A 15536-nucleotide genomic window follows, 5' to 3' on the forward strand; every position below is an offset into this window, starting at 1 on the left:
ATTATTGAAAAATTTAGCTTTATCGTCGTATTGAGACCTTTCTAAAAACTAACGCAGTTTAATCTTTAAAGCCCTATTCAAAATGGCACTTAGCTAAGAGTTAGACATGAAACTGGAGCTATATCTTAACGTTAATATACATCCTCTATCTTTGACAAGTAAATTACATTACTAAATGCCTGTTTGAGACCAGCTACTAAACTGCTATTTCAATATTATCCTAAAATTTGTTAATAGCAGCTCTTTCAAATAAATTAAGTGATAATGAAAAAAAGTCTCGCTTTGAATTTATATATATTTCAGCAGAGAATAATGTTTTATTTAAAATAGTTACAGTGCGCCTTTTGATTTAGAGTTTAAAGTAAATAATATTTGTACATCTAAAACATACTCAAGACAAATGAAAAGCCTCTAGATGCTTTTGTATGAGATGCTGAAGAGCTCTACAAACTTAAAAGCACAACCTCAATTAAGCCCATCTTCATCTGGAAAAAAAATTAGCAACTGAAAGCTGAATATATTAGATAATGCACACTTGCAGAAGAGCATTCTCTTAGCAAAAAATTCTTGATAACCAACCTAAAGCTGGCCTTAGAGTTGCTCAATGCTAATTTTGTTTGAAACTGTTTAACTAACTATGAATAGATATCCATATTCAACAAAGACATAATTAATGGCAACCTTTTCTTCTGCTTAGAAGACATCATAACAAGCAGAAAAGTACAAAAAGATTTTTATAGTAACTAATTTAAGGACAAAGGGTTGACCTCTAGCATTTCATTAAATAAACTGAGCGAATAAAAGAAGAGTGACAGTATTCATCCTTGTTCAATTCAAGAAGCCAATTTCAAAATGCAAATCATAATCTGCAGATGTTGGAGCCTGATATATTTTTTTAAAATATCATTTGTTCAATTTAAGAACATCAGACATTTGAATTTTAAGTAAAAATCAAAACCAATTCCCAGCTTCAGTTTTAGGCGTAGCGTCACTGTATGCGTGGTGCTGCGGAGGTCTGCGGGTGAGCAGGGGCTCCCCTCCCTCCCCAGCCGTTTGAAACTCGCTGGCTGAACTATTCATTTTATATATTATTTCCAAAACCTTTTAATGGAGAAGTTCTATTAAGCCACACATTATTCCTGATTAGCACGGCTGGTAAGCGCTGCTGCATTTACAGCCCGGGGTTCGGAGGATGAGAAAAGCCGCGAGGCGCGCCCACCGAGCTCCTCCATCTTTCCCACCCGTGGAGACCCAGGACCCGCGCCCAGGTAGCACTCGTCAGCCCGAGACACAGAGGGTGATGGATGCAGCCCCCGAACCGCGATGCGATGGGGCAGGTCTACCCACGGAGGAGAGCGTCCTTGCTCCGGTCCCCACAGGCAGCAGGAGCCCCGAGGCCCTGCCTGAGGGGGAGATGCGGTGGTGCATCCTGGTCAGGGCACGGGTGGGAAAACACAACAGGAGGTGAATTGACTCTGAATTTGGCAACACAACCCCAAAGCTCAGCAGCCCGGGTTTTCTCCCGGGTGCCGGAGGAGAAGGCGTGCTGGGAAGGAAGGAGATTTTGGTTGGGCTGTGGGTGATCTGCAATCTTTTACCTCAGGAGGAATTAAGTCTCGATCCCGCTCGACACTTAGCACGTGCCTGCCTTCCACACGGATTTAGGGGAAGCTAAATGAGTGCTGAAGCACACCGCTCAGAGGGGAGAGCCGAGGGGAAGCACCTCCAGTTCAGTAGATATTACGCACTTTGCCGGCTATGGATCCACAGCTTAAAGTCTGTCACAGCTATTGAGGGTTTTCTTCTTCATTTCCACACTTTATTAAGACTATTTTAGCATTTCTTACCTTAACAAACTGAAGTCACAGGAGAGATGCTAAGAGATGCTTTTAACATGTCTAATGAGACCAGAAGACGCCTTGCTGCATGTGACACAATGGTAACAGGAGTTCCTCCCTCTCCCATTTCTACATCAAATCCGGCAGCTGTTTACAAGTTTGTGAAGGATAACCCACAGGGCACGGCATCACACCAGCCTGCAAAAATACAGAATTTCTGTTAGGAAATTGCTTCGAGTGTTTGGGAGGGTTTTGGGGGAAGCAAGAGGTTTTGGTTATGTTGACCATTTAAATACATAGGCCTGTGGGATAAGTTTCTGGCTTCACTGAACTCAGCCGTAGGCTACAGTGGACCAACACTGAAGTGTCCTCGGCGAGCAATTTCCTTCCTTCTTTAACAAAAGAAAAACGTCCCAGGTGCCCATCGCATGGACCTTAGTTACTCCTAAGTTACAATGAAGAACAACATCTATAAAAGCATGTATATTAATTAAATTGCTGTTGATTAGAACTCATCAGTGATTCACGGTACATAGAGAGGAACTGAAACAAACAGTCAGGAGCATCGCTCGGGAGAAGAGAGCAGAATTGCACCGTGGCTGGCAGTCGGTGCTGTTTCACCCCAAGTAGAGCAGAGTAATTTCTGATATGCAAAGTGCAGTTTTCTTACAAGACCCTTCAAAAAGGGCTGTTCAGGAGCGGCTGGCCCGCCCCGGCCCCGCCGGCGCTGGGCACGGGGAGCGAGGAAGGGCCAGGGTCTTGCCAAGCGCCTGCAACCGTCCTACACAAACAGACCCTGCAGCTGTCGCGGGCCGAAATAAATGACTTCCGGAGGTTACGGAGAATAAATGAATTCATTCATGCAAAAGTGAAGGGGACATTGTTTTCCTCCTCAAAAAAAAAAAAAAAAAAGCCCCAACAACCTATATATTAAGGTATCAATGAACAACAAATTCATTCTGTTATGACACAGGAAATCTAAAACAGAATAGGCTGCAAAACAAACTCGATTTATCTTCACCACACATGCAAAAAAAAAATTTCTCGTTAGCTGTTCTGATTAGAGCGTTCTTTGACTGGTGGTTTTGGCTCACATGCCTCTTGACTAGCGCTTAGAATTCAAGCCACACATGGACAATTTTTTGCCGGTGCTTTAGCGGTTGATGCTAACTTCTTAGATTAAGATTGTTTCCTTAGGTTTATCCTCTTCAGTGACAATGTGTGTACAATACGCCTTTAGAGCATATTTAAAATCAGGCTGCAGATGCACATAATCTCTATCTTCCTGCATTACAAACAGCAGACATGGAGGTTTGTTGTTTTTTAAAAGGGAGAGGAATTACTCAAAGAGAAACGAAGCCTTCCGTTTTCACTTTGGCAACCTTCGTTTTTATATTAAAAAAAAGGAAAAAAAAAAAAGGCAAAACTGAAGCTGGAAACGCAGACTCAAACCAGACCCTATTTCTCAAAATAAGGCAGTAGCCAAGGGTGAGCAAAAGACCAAGCCACCTCCACCAGCCCCTCGCCCTTTCCTCCCGTGTGCCAGGGGGACGGGAAGCCTCCGGCGCTCCTCAGCTCCATCCTCCCCCCACCTCCCCCCAGCAACCCGGAGCCCACCCGGGCCATCCCCGTCGGCTCCGTAACACGCTTGGGCACGCGTGTAGCCTGAGCAGACCTGGCGTCCCCGGACCCGACCCCGGGAAGGACAGAAGTGCAGTGGGTGCTTCTGGCACAGCATCTTCTGCTTCCCCATCCCCGGAACAAACGCCACCTGTCCTGTCATAGCAGCATGGGGGGGCACAGGAGGGGGCAGCCACGGGAACCAGGCGAGACCTTCACCCCGGCTCGTGCTGTCAGACAGCCCCCTTGGCTTACGCTCTTGGTACCTGCAGGGTTATAGTCCAGCACGGCCGCTCTCCATCTCCCTGACTGCCTTGCAGGGCTGTTCCCTCCTGCCCTTCCACACGCCCCCTCGGCACCGCAACGTACCCGCTTTTCTGAACCCACTCTGATTTTCTGTTCAACACTATAAACCCAAAGCATGGTGAGAAACAAAGCCCATATTGCTCTTATTTCTAAAACATTTATGCTTAGTTATTTTCCCCAAGTAACATTAAAAAATCTCTTAAAAATGAGTGTAACGGGTCGATCCTGCTATAGAAATGGAATTTGTACACAGCTGCAAGAAGTGCTCAGCTTGCAGGGGAATAATCCAAAAGGTTTTAATTAGGGAAAGCAACAATAAATGAAAGAATACGAGCTTGGATGAGAACACTTGAAAGTAAAAATAACTTGGAAAGACGAGATATGTTGTGGTCGGAGGGGAGATCTCCCTCCAGAAGGGCAGATGTGAGCATTTTTTGCCCCGCCCAGCAACCCCGAAAGAAGGCACAAAGCATTCCCCGGCGCCAGTGTGCCCTCCCAAATCAAAGGGGCTCTTCAGGAGAAGCAGCCCAGGCGATGCCCGGCGCATTAATGCGGAGCACATCTCTGAACCCATGTGCGGCCGAGCCAGCAGCCCACCCCTTCCGTCAGCTGGTGACTTCCTAAGTGTCCCGGCCAGCTGCGCATCTGTCTGCGGCACCCCGGGACGCCTCGTCCTGCCCGGATTTCTTGGGACCGCCGGCTCCAGAGGGGGTCCCCGACAAAGGCAGGATGCGCCCCCGGTGCCACGCCAGGATGCGGCCAGGCTCGGGGGGCCGGGGCCAGGCAGCGTGGTCCTCCCCGGCCGCTTCTTTAAACCCATGTCACGCTCCCACGACAACTGCTCCTCTGTGCTTGTTTGAACTGTCCCTCCCAATTAGCGGTAATAAGTGACTCTGTAAAGATGAGCAAACACAGCGCATTCATTAGCCCCGGCAGCCCCCTCCCTCCCTCCCGGCCCGGCAGCCCCAGGAGATCCCCAGGGCACTGCTCCGCCGGCACCCGGAGGATGCTGAGCGCATCTCGCCTGGCCTCAACGAGCGCCGGCAAAAGGCAAATTAATGACAAGTCGCTCGAAGAGTTTGCCTGAAATTATTTTATTCTGCCCATCTACCCAAGAATTGATTACTCTCGGCCTGAAAATATGTCCAAATCAATACGCTAAAGCTAAGAGCAAAAAAGACATGCTCTAGCCCCATTTATTTAATCCACTTTTTTGAGGAATGGCACATAATTTACCGGGTAGGAATTGCTAAGCCTTTCCAGAGCAAGGACTAATGACAAGCTGTGGGAAACCTGCGCCTCCATCCATCTCCCGGGCGAGCCGCGGGTCCCTGCGCCCGTCGGTGATGACCTTGGCGGCAGCGAAGACCCCCACAGTGCCAGGACGTGCCCTCCAGCCATCTCGCCGTCTTTGCCGGGCACATGGGTATGGAGGTGAGGCTCATCACTCAGGGTGCCAACCAAGGAAACAATTTCAAACCTCCCCTTGAGATGAATATTTTTAAAACAAGAAAAAAAACCCCACCGCCAAAAAGGATGACTGGCTGCCCAGGTGGCATACCCTGGTTTACTTGTATTTGTGCATCTCGGACCACTTTCTACAGATAACGTGTGGCCTGCAGACAAGTACACACTCCTGGCTATTAAAGCACAAAATAAACATCCAAAAACCACCTAGAAACAGCCTCACATGCTGTTTTATGGCAGCAAACTCTAGGAAAAAGAACAACCCTGCAACTACTGCATGCACAGGTAGGGCAAGCGTCCCGCTCCCACTGGAGATATCTCAGTTTTTGGCCACCTGATGGGAGTTACCGTTTCAGAAAAGCAGGAGCGCACACCAGCACTGAAGTGATATGAAATGACTGCCCAGGAGACAGTCCCTCAGGCTCTCCGACAGGGCCAGCTGTGAAGGCAGGCACTTTCTTGCAACTAGAACAAGGATGAATTTGGAGAGGGGACAGGCAGTGTGCAGGCAGGGCTGTTGGCTTTCCCTGCAGACCTGGCTCTCGTATGGTAAGTTAAAACAATTTTCAAGTAAACGCTAGTTAGGAGCTGAGCTAAAAACAAGGCTGAATGTATACAACAGGAACACTGAAATGACTTGAGCAACATCTGTGGCTGGACTCATCATTAGCAGGAAAATGCATGCATTCCCCAGAGTGCCTGAATCCAGCTCCCAGAAATAAATGGCACGAAGGACACTCGGCAGGACAATGATGTGCCACCTTGTCATGGGGCTGGGACCCAGGCCTGGGGAAATTTCAGCACTACATGCTGCTTTCCATAGAAAATGCTCAAAACCCACCTTGCAGATGACACACAACCCGCTAACTGACCAGCAGAGCAGCGTCTGCAACACACCCCATTTGCAAATCCTCTGCATGCTCCACAGGGTCCTGGATTTTCCAGGGCATTAAACTCTATCGCCCCTCAAAAAGCTTCACGGCAGCTGTCATCCTCCTTGAGGGGGGTGGACGGATGGGCTTCTCGCTGGAGACCATCACTGTCACTCTCAAGCCGTCAACGGGTGAAGGACGAAGCGGCACTGCCGGTCCCAGCAGCCCCGCCATGCCTGGGAGGGCAGAGCACAGCAACCAGGGAGCATTGCCAGCCTGCGCCTGCAGGTTTATCATTACTTGCCCGAAACAGCAGTGCACGACCAGCATCCGTCACTAATGTGCAGAGGTACAGCAGCACACCTGTATGTACACATCTGTATGGACTCACATGTGGCTTCCCATGCACTGCCGGGAAGGTTCAAGTAAAGGACAATTCAGATGGCTTTCAACAAGTGAACTCAAGCCTTCCTACTCGCTACTATCCCTTAAAGCGAACATCTTTACATAAAACAAAAGAAATAAAGCAGCAGGGCATTGCAAAAATCAAAATCCAGGATTTGCTGGCTTCTCTCGCCAGCTCGTAACTTGGGCAAACCCGTTCCCGTTCGTGCCGCGCTGCTCAGGCTGGAGGCTGCTCCCAGCCGTGCCCAGGCCAGGGGGCTGTCCCGGCTCGGCTGGCACCGGTCCCACGCAGGACGGCCGTCGCAGCAATGACAGCCACAGCAGCATCCATCCCGCTGGCATCAAGGGCTGGGCGTGCAAAAGCCGCACGGTGTGCACACAGCTACGATCCCACAGGTGCCCCTGGGGCTGGCCTCCCTGGCTCCTCCGCAGAAGCCACCCCTTTCAGCAGGGAGAGAAAGTGCCTGTTCTGTCTGGGGGTTTCTGACAAGTGCCCCCCTGGCTGCTCTGCACACCCCTCGAGGGCATCACGTCCCCAAGCCCACAGCAGTCCCGGGCTGGAAGAGAGTTACTGTTGGCCCCATTTTGCAGATGAGAGACTCGGACCTGGAGAGACGCCAGGGAAGGAGAGGGAGCCCAAGGAAAGAGCAAAACAAAACAGGGCTTGAAGCAAGACTTGTTGAACCCCAGCCCAGCTCCTCTGAGTTGGGGGGAGTGGAAAAAAAAAAAAAAAGGCAAAAAGCGACTTTCAATTCTGAGAGAGGTTGTCTGTGCTCTGCATTTCTGGCACTGCCGTGAGCACAGGGACACCTCGGCCAGGGATCACGTATGAGGGCTCAGCAGAGCCAGGAGAAGGGCTCCTCGCAGGGCAGTCGCAGCCCAGCTGATGCACTGCCTTCAGCTGCAGTTGGCTTTACTTAGAGGGGATTTTTCTAGATTAAAAATGCTGGTTCTCTCCCATTCAGAATGGGAACATCCATGAAAAGGGGTCATTCATGATGAATTTGTGAGTGCTGGGTAGGGAAAAAAAAAAAAAAAAAATCAGCCCAGAAAACAACATCGCCTTTATTGATCAGCACTGCTTATTGAGCCCCCAGGAGCTCCTCCACAGGCGATGCACCTCCTGCAGCAGCCTCAGCAAGGGCTCAGCAAGGGCTCAGCGCAGCCCACCCTGTGCCAGCCTTTACCAGTTGCATTTGCACGGCATTACAGGCACGGGGCAGGGAGGCCAGAGTCATAAAGTGACAAACGGCAGGGCCAGTGTACTGATTTCTTTAGTCATCTCCCTTACATATTAACAGGCACAAATCCCCATATGTGGCAGCAATGTAAACTAGTTTTATTACTCAATAAAATATTTGAAACAAAATAAATGGTTTGTCAAACACTATATCTCCTCAAATAATAATGCACCGACTTAAAAAGAAAAACAACCGACATTCATATTCTATTGCAAAGTTTTATTTCCCCTCCCAGAGGAAAAGGAAACGGGCATTTCAAATTTGAATTCAAATACTGTATAGGAATACAGTAACTATAGTTCTCAGAGGGTTTGTGCAAATGCCAGCAAAACAAACCCCAAATCAAATTTATTAGCTGGTGGAGATCTCTAACAATTTTACACAGTGACTGATAAAGCCGTCTGGGAATTCCTTTCAACATTAAGTGATTTAAAGCCCCTACAGAAACTTCATTGTCTGATACAATATATAAAGAGTTTCTCAGTATCAAGTAACACTAGAACAGCAGCGATCGGGTTGTTTATTATTGCCAGTGTATGTTTTCTTTAATCTGGAAAGCTAACCAGGAATCCTAATATCCAGAGCCCTGCGGAGGACTATAAAGGGAGGAAGTGAAAATTAATTAAGAAAACACAGTCTGTGTTTTAAAGGAACTATCTGTATTTTGATTGCAAGGTTGAGATGCTCACTTCTGCTGTAAGCGTGCTTGCAGGGAATGATACGTATCTTATTCCTCCCCATTAGGATCAGCCACGAAACGCCCACAATCTGCTCAGCGCAAGGCACATGTGTGCCCGGGAGGACTCCCAGCCCTGCAGACCCTGCAGGTTTCGGACGCAGCCAACTCCCACCAAAATAAATGGGTGCCAAAATCAGGCTGGTTTTGTGCTGCTGCGGCACCAAGCTGCTTTCTTGGGGAAAGCAACCGTGAACGCAGCCCAGCTCGTGCTCTGAGATGAGAAATGCCTTTCCCAAGGATGCATAGGGGGGAAGAAGGTGAAGGCACAGCGGTTCCCCCGGCATCCTGTGCTCGGGCAGGGGAGCAGACGCGTCCATGCCGCCCTGCCCGGGCCAGCTCCTTCGTAACCATTTTTAAAAGCAAAACCAGAAACGCACAACTCTGCCAGATTTTTATCGCACACATTCATAACTGTCATTTGCATTTTAGTTGTTAAAGTATTGGGGGGGGGTGGGGGTATTTAATCAATCATCACGGCTTACAAAGTCCTAAGTGAGAGATTTTTTGATTGTCTCTGCTTGTATCTAAACATTTCACAAACCCGACAGACAGTTCTTCATTTCAATTAGGGGAATGCTGATCATTAGCTAACTAATAAGGACCAATTTTCTGTCACAACTATTTCCTAATTAAATTCAAAACAGAGATTTCTAACCCAGATGGTCAGTGATGCTACAGATTTGTTTAAATTTGGTATCACAGTAACAAACTACTAATTAGGGTTTGTAAATACACCAATTCCCTTATGACTTAGTTGTTAGTAATGCATACAACCAGTTTATTAAAGCACTAATTGTGTCTGGCTTTACTTGGGCCTAACACATAATCCACTTATCACATACTGGTACCAACTCATTTTGAAGGGATTATGAATGAAATCATAAATGAGGTCTCGCATCCAGTTCCCCGGTATTGTTAATAAAGGTTTGGTGTCATATTTAGATGATTTTCTGCCTCTGATGGAGAACAGCCCTGCAGTGATGCTGGTCCTCCGTTCTCCAAAGCGTATTTAATGAAAAAAGTTCTGGATACCGCTCCAGGGCCTAAAACAGAGGTTTCTGCCCCAGCTCTGCTATTCAGCAAATCATTACCTCAACCAAGCTCCTCAAAAGGAGCCCCAGTGTTTCCCAGAGAAAGCATTAAACCAACATCTAATCCCTGTTTATTTCCTACAGAAGTCAAGCTTAGTACCTCCGCGGGTCTGGGTCTTCCACAGGGGCTTGTGAGACCCCCAGCCCTTTGCCTGGAGACCAGAGACCTTCACGAGGGTGAGCTGTGATCACCTTCTCATCGAGGGATGGAGGAGATCTCCCGGCACCATCAAACCCCACCTGCCATGAGAGCCGGATTTCCTCTCGCCCTTGCAGAGGGACAGCTCTCCCCAAAGGGCACCCTGAATTTGATTTCATGGAAACATTTGTTATGAAGAACATGAATCAGCAAGACACTGCTGCTGGACCGCACGGGCTGAACGCCCCTCGGCTGCCTTGGCTTTATCGAGTGCACATAAAGTAGGAAATAAATGATAGATAACTGTGAATTGCAAGGTTATGTAAACATGGAGGGGGTTTTAGAAGAATCCAATTAAACCATAAAAGAAAAGCATGGATGGTTTATCACATCACTAAGACCCAAGAATGCATTAATAAATAGAATAATAGATAATGAACCATGGAGTACAAGGCTAAACTATCAGCTATTGTGAGGATCCTGTGACAGTATAAACAATGAAGGGGAAGAAAAAGCTTTGTTGGTCTGTCACCAGAACCTTGTAGTGTATCTTTTATAGCCTATTTTTAATGAATTCACAGCACCTATCAGTTATTCTCTGCCCAAATCCCTCATTTTCCTCCCTCTTGAATGTAAATTCCCATGCTCCGCTCTTCCTTCACCATGACTTCCCACGTTAAACTTCGGGTTTCTGTGGGTTTCAATAGCCTTTCAGCCACAGCAAAAACAGATTTCTGCTTCTGCTTTCATATTTCCAAAGGGTTACTAGGATGCTAACAAAAGTGTTTTTTAATGCAAAGTAAGAGTACCTCTCAGCCCTGTTCGATCTCTTGCTTCTATAACAGGAGCATGAATAATCAGACAGGTCTAATTCAGCCCTAAGTGATGATGCCCACAGACACGCCTGCAAGAAAAAAATAAATTGCATCAAAGCTGTTGCTACTCTTCCTGTTTTCCAGCCTTCTGCAAACAACACTGAGAATTGTTGGAGGGGACTTAAAATTAATTCAAGAGATAGTACCCTCTTTGTAGACACTACTGAGACTCACTAACACTTTATTTTCATTGCACTGAGGTGTTTTTATCATGGAATAGGTACCCAGGATATATTTACTGTAGATTACTTTTATTTTTACTACAGCATCGTTAGGTACAGAGGACTAAGGATACAGGGGTGTCCACAACAAGCTCAACTGCAGTAAAAACCCTCAGTCTTGCCTCCACAAGAATCTGAAATACTGATATGATTTCCATGTAAAAAATGCAAAGATTTTTTGCTGCTATGCTGGCAGCTTTGTGGTACTTGGTGCTGTACCGACATCTTGCGTGACTACATACAGCCTCAACAACCAAGGCTGTTAGAAGAAGAGGGTCCGTATTAAAGTTGGGGAACAGGGCACAGCAAGACAAATGCCTGAAAATCCAAAATTACTTAGGTGGCAAACCCCACCTGAAGCAAAAGATCACCCAAGGAGCCTGCATTGGATCCAGGCTTTGAGGCTCACATCAGTAACTACTTTTAACTCATTACTCTTCACATTTCAAAAAGACGCTGCAAGTAGCCATGAAAAGCCAGACAGCTGTTGGCTTGCTCCTTACACTAAAAAAAGTGAATTAAAAGAGACTCAAACAAAACCCAAGCAGCAATCAGTAATCTGGGTTTGCCTTTTTTTTTTTTTTTTTTTTTTGACTACTCGCACCCGAGTTCATAGCAACATTTGATACCTGTCCCAAGCGCATCCCTACGTGCTCGCAGGCTCTCCTGCAGAACAGCCGCACCGGAGGGTCGCTGCCCCCGGGGATGGGATGGGCAACCACCTCGCCTCTCCTTTGCCAGGTGCCAGAGGCAAGGCACAAGCAGGGACGTGGCTGCCCTTGCTCTCAGGCTGGAGCTGCTGGAGAAGCCTTTCCTCCTGAGGAGGCAGAGAGCAGGCAGCTGCTCTGCCAGGAACACACTTTACACCAGTGAGGAGTACAGCCATGTGCTCAACAGGCTCTGGACATAAGTGGAAGTCAAATAAGTTTGCCACTCTTTGTCCCCCCTTTCAATATCTAGCTTTGATCAAAATCCTTGGATACTCAAGTGGTTGTTGACTTAATGTAGTAATGAGACATAGCTTTAAGTGAGGCTATTTCCGTGCCCATTCAGCCTCTCCGAGAGCAAGAGAGGCAGGAGGAAAAACCTCTCCTGGTCTCCGTGAGCTGGAGACAGCACAGCAGAGCCCAGAGCACAGGCCTGGCTCCAGCTACCTCTAGATGCAGCAGGAGGATCCGTGTGGCCAGAGCTACGCAAGATGCACTTAACTCCCCTTTTTTATGCAATACCACCTTACTAGAATGGCACTGGGTAACATCAAGGAATCGGCAAAAAATGCCTCCTCAGAAAGCTGCACCGTGCTGTTCATGCCCAGAGCACCTCCAGATATGGCCCAGGAGGGAGCCATTTAGAAACCAAGGCAGTTCCCTCCAGATCTCAAACACACGATGCCACACTGTCCCTTGAGGGAGCCATATACTGCAGGATTCGGGCAGGGAGGGTGCCTGGGCTGAAGCCAGGGCTGTGGGCTTCTGACAACATGTACGGTCTGGGAGAAGTCATGCAACCCCAGCCTTTCACCAGTGAAAGCCAGTACGTCCAGTTTCAGAGCGGAGCTGAGGGTTGAGTTAAGCCCCGTACGTGCACTGATGAGTAGTGCTCCACACCAGTGAGGTACCACTGTACAAGGACCAGCTTCAGTTTGGGCTGCAGTGCTCCGGACAATGCAGAGAAACTGCCTTTTCAGTGCGCGCCTACAAGAGTTCGTTGGCACAGAGAGGACAACCCCACAGCTTTGCCCCCTGCAGATGTCAGGGGACACGTGCTGTGGGCCATAGGAGCAGTGCCCGGCCAGTGGCACTGCCCTTCTCACGCTGCCTCAGAAGAAATCCATAGCGAGATTTTTAGATCTAGAGCTTTGAAATTCAAACTCATTTTCTCCTTCCATGTACACAGCTGGAAAAAGGAAGCAGAAAGCAGAGAGCACAGGTGAGGTTTCTCCAGGGAGGCATTTAATGAGCCAGCTTTCTCGAAAGGAAAGCTATTATGGTGCCTTCGGAGCGTTGCGACTTGCAGCACGGAGCAGGACTGATGCTTCAATCACACTTTGTCTTCCAGGCAAGTTCCCTTTCCTACCTTCTTAATACAGCAAACGAGCTCTAGTTTTGTGCTGGCGGTGGGAAGCCAAGCAAATTTTATTCTGGAAGGGAGAGCATATTCCAGTCTACACAAGGACGTTTGCCAATGCCACTGCAAGGAACGTGCCTGCAGCTCTGGGAAGTGACCCGAGATGTGGCTCTGCACCCCACGTCTGTCTTTTACTCTCATCCCTTGCAAGGCAACCCACCTACGTGTCAGCCAAACTCCAGCTGGGGTCTGGACACCAGACAGTGTGGACACCATTGCTTCCTCCTCGAGAGCACCAGTGAAGAGGGTGGCATCATCCCAAGGAGATGGGCAGGCTTTCTAGCTGTTTCCATCTCAGACCCACAAACCAGAGAGAAGTAGAAAAGCAAGGTAGGAGGGAGGGAAGAGTCCAGGAGCCTTGATAAAAACATCAAGCCCTGAAAAAAGTAAAAATTCTCAAACTGACAGGGAGCAGCTCAGCCAATTAGGTTTTTAATTCCCCTCGTTATGCACAGTCAGTCAATAAATTCTGTACCAAGCAGCTGCTCTAATTCTTAAGCCCATTAAGCCCTACATCTGATAGGCGGGAGGGAGGGGCTGCCGGGGGGCACATACGGCACTCCTTGAGATATGAAACATTTCCTCTTGTGCATCTGGGTCACCCCCACCCAGCCCCACTCCTAACGGGTATTTTATGAAGCCGGTGAATAAGAATTTGTATAAATATACATGCCAGAGACACACACAACACATATGGAGAGAATAAATAGGTAACTGAATTAGATGCGCTGAGGGATTTTTGTTGGCACTATAATAAGGCAGGAGAGCAGAGCTGGAGGGCTCCTGGGTGTCCCTTGAGCCACAGCAGCACTTGCACCCTAAGAGGTGCCAGTGGAGGGAGCAGGGTGGCTCCCACACCATCAGTGCCCTCAGCCCTGACCTGACCACAGCGCGAGCTGCAGAGATCAGCACCTATGCCAACCCCCTGCCACCAGTTCCAAGCGAGATGTTTTTAGGGTACAACTTACCTGATCTGCCTCGGTCATCTATTTTGTGGCTGAGCTGAACCATGCCCTGGAAGAACCCATTTCTATCCTTTCACAGCGAAGGGCAGTGAAGGTGACCCACCGCCTGCAGCCATGATGTCTCTTTGGACAAGTCCTACCCCACATCCCACACTTCTGTTTTGCCCACTGCGGCCTCCCACGGTCAGGGGCCATCTCAGAGGTGTGCTATCACAACAACGCTGCCCAACCTGAGCAGGTATCTCATCTCAGAGCTGAAAGGCAGATGGAGACACCATCTGAAGACCCTCTTTTCAGCCTTGCTGGTGCCTATGACTCAGAGACACACACACCCCCGCCCCGCTATCAAAGGGCAGAAGGACATGGCCATACCCATCTTCAGTTCCTTCCCATGCTTCAACCCAAGCTTCAGTGAAGCCGTTATTCAGCCTGGACTGCAGGTGGGGCTTTTGCCTCTCCACAGTGATGCACAACCTTTTGGGGACAGGACAGCTAACCTGCCCTCTTGCTCCCCAACCCACCTCCCTTGAGGTGAAGCCACCATCCCTTCTCAGCACCACAGAAGTTTCCTCCTCACCCCCCCAACAAACGTGCACAAGAGTCAACTACCATCTGGCATACTAGAGAAATATCCCCAAAGAGCTAGGAGTGCCTTTGGAGAAATAGAAAAAAAAAAAAACACCACAAGACCTATCTCCCAGGTACTGATGAAGCACGGGAGACTGCTTGGAAAGTCAGCAAGAGGAAGGACTGGGGTGCAGCAACAGGATTCTGGTGTCTGAAGCGGAGGAAAAGGATCCCAAAGAGCCAGACAGGCAGCCAAGAGTGAAGAAAAAAACAGGATCAGAGATGAAGGGAGGAAGAAAATCACGAAGCAGTAAGGCAAGTCCAAAGAGGCTGGATCTGACACAGTAAGGGACCAGAAGCTACAACAGCAATTCCCAGAGTGAAGGGGCAGATGGCTTTAGCAGTGGTATCCGACTGACTGCAGAGATGAAAGGCAGGAGAGAAAAAGGGAATATATGGGGAGTGGAAAAGTGTTCAGCAGTCGACACAATTTTGCTTGTTAATTGGCAACCAGCTAACACATTAATTACAAAGTTACTGTATGGTCAAGAAAAAAACTGGCAGCAGAACAATTTGTATTCCTTCTGAAATGCACTCCTTGCTGAACAGACTTTGCTTTTGAAACGGCTGCTTCTGCTGCCATTAACATTCAGCGCTTCAAGCGCCCAAAGTCTTGGGAGTCACTGCAAAATGCAAATATGACAGCAGCCGCATCCAAGCAAACCTGACAAGCAGCTTGAGCAGTGGACTTCCCCTCTTCCATGCTCTGGATTAAGCCGTGGCCATCCAAAGCCTTCAACGAAAGCACATCTTTTTATGAACACGGGGTTGCCATGCCAGCCCCATCGTTCCTCGCACGCTCTTGGCTACAGAAACCGGACCACAGCCGCTCAGGCAGCCTGGCTCCTGGCAGGGCTTTGACTAATGATGATGGATTTTGTTATACAGCAAGAAACACACTTGCTAAATCATTTGCTAACTACTTACGACCCAGACCCACGAAGACTTTTCACACTCAGCAGCCGTTGACAGGAATGAGGACCTAAATATTTTCAGAGTTCGG

At 48.3% G+C, this 15536-nt stretch overlaps 1 long non-coding RNA gene across 1 annotated transcript in view; it reads right to left on the reverse strand.

Moving 5' to 3' along the window:
• LOC138686147 (uncharacterized) overlaps positions 1-15536 on the reverse strand; it is a 113443-nt gene that overhangs the window by 53761 nt on the left and 44146 nt on the right. Inside the window, exon 2 of the long non-coding RNA XR_011325504.1 lies at positions 1848-2036. This is a non-coding gene — a long non-coding RNA (uncharacterized lncRNA). The remainder of the gene's footprint in view (positions 1-1847; positions 2037-15536) is intronic.

The sequence above is a fragment of the Haliaeetus albicilla genome, chromosome 7 (assembly GCF_947461875.1).
Source record: "Haliaeetus albicilla chromosome 7, bHalAlb1.1, whole genome shotgun sequence".
Lineage (NCBI taxonomy): Eukaryota > Metazoa > Chordata > Aves > Accipitriformes > Accipitridae > Haliaeetus > Haliaeetus albicilla.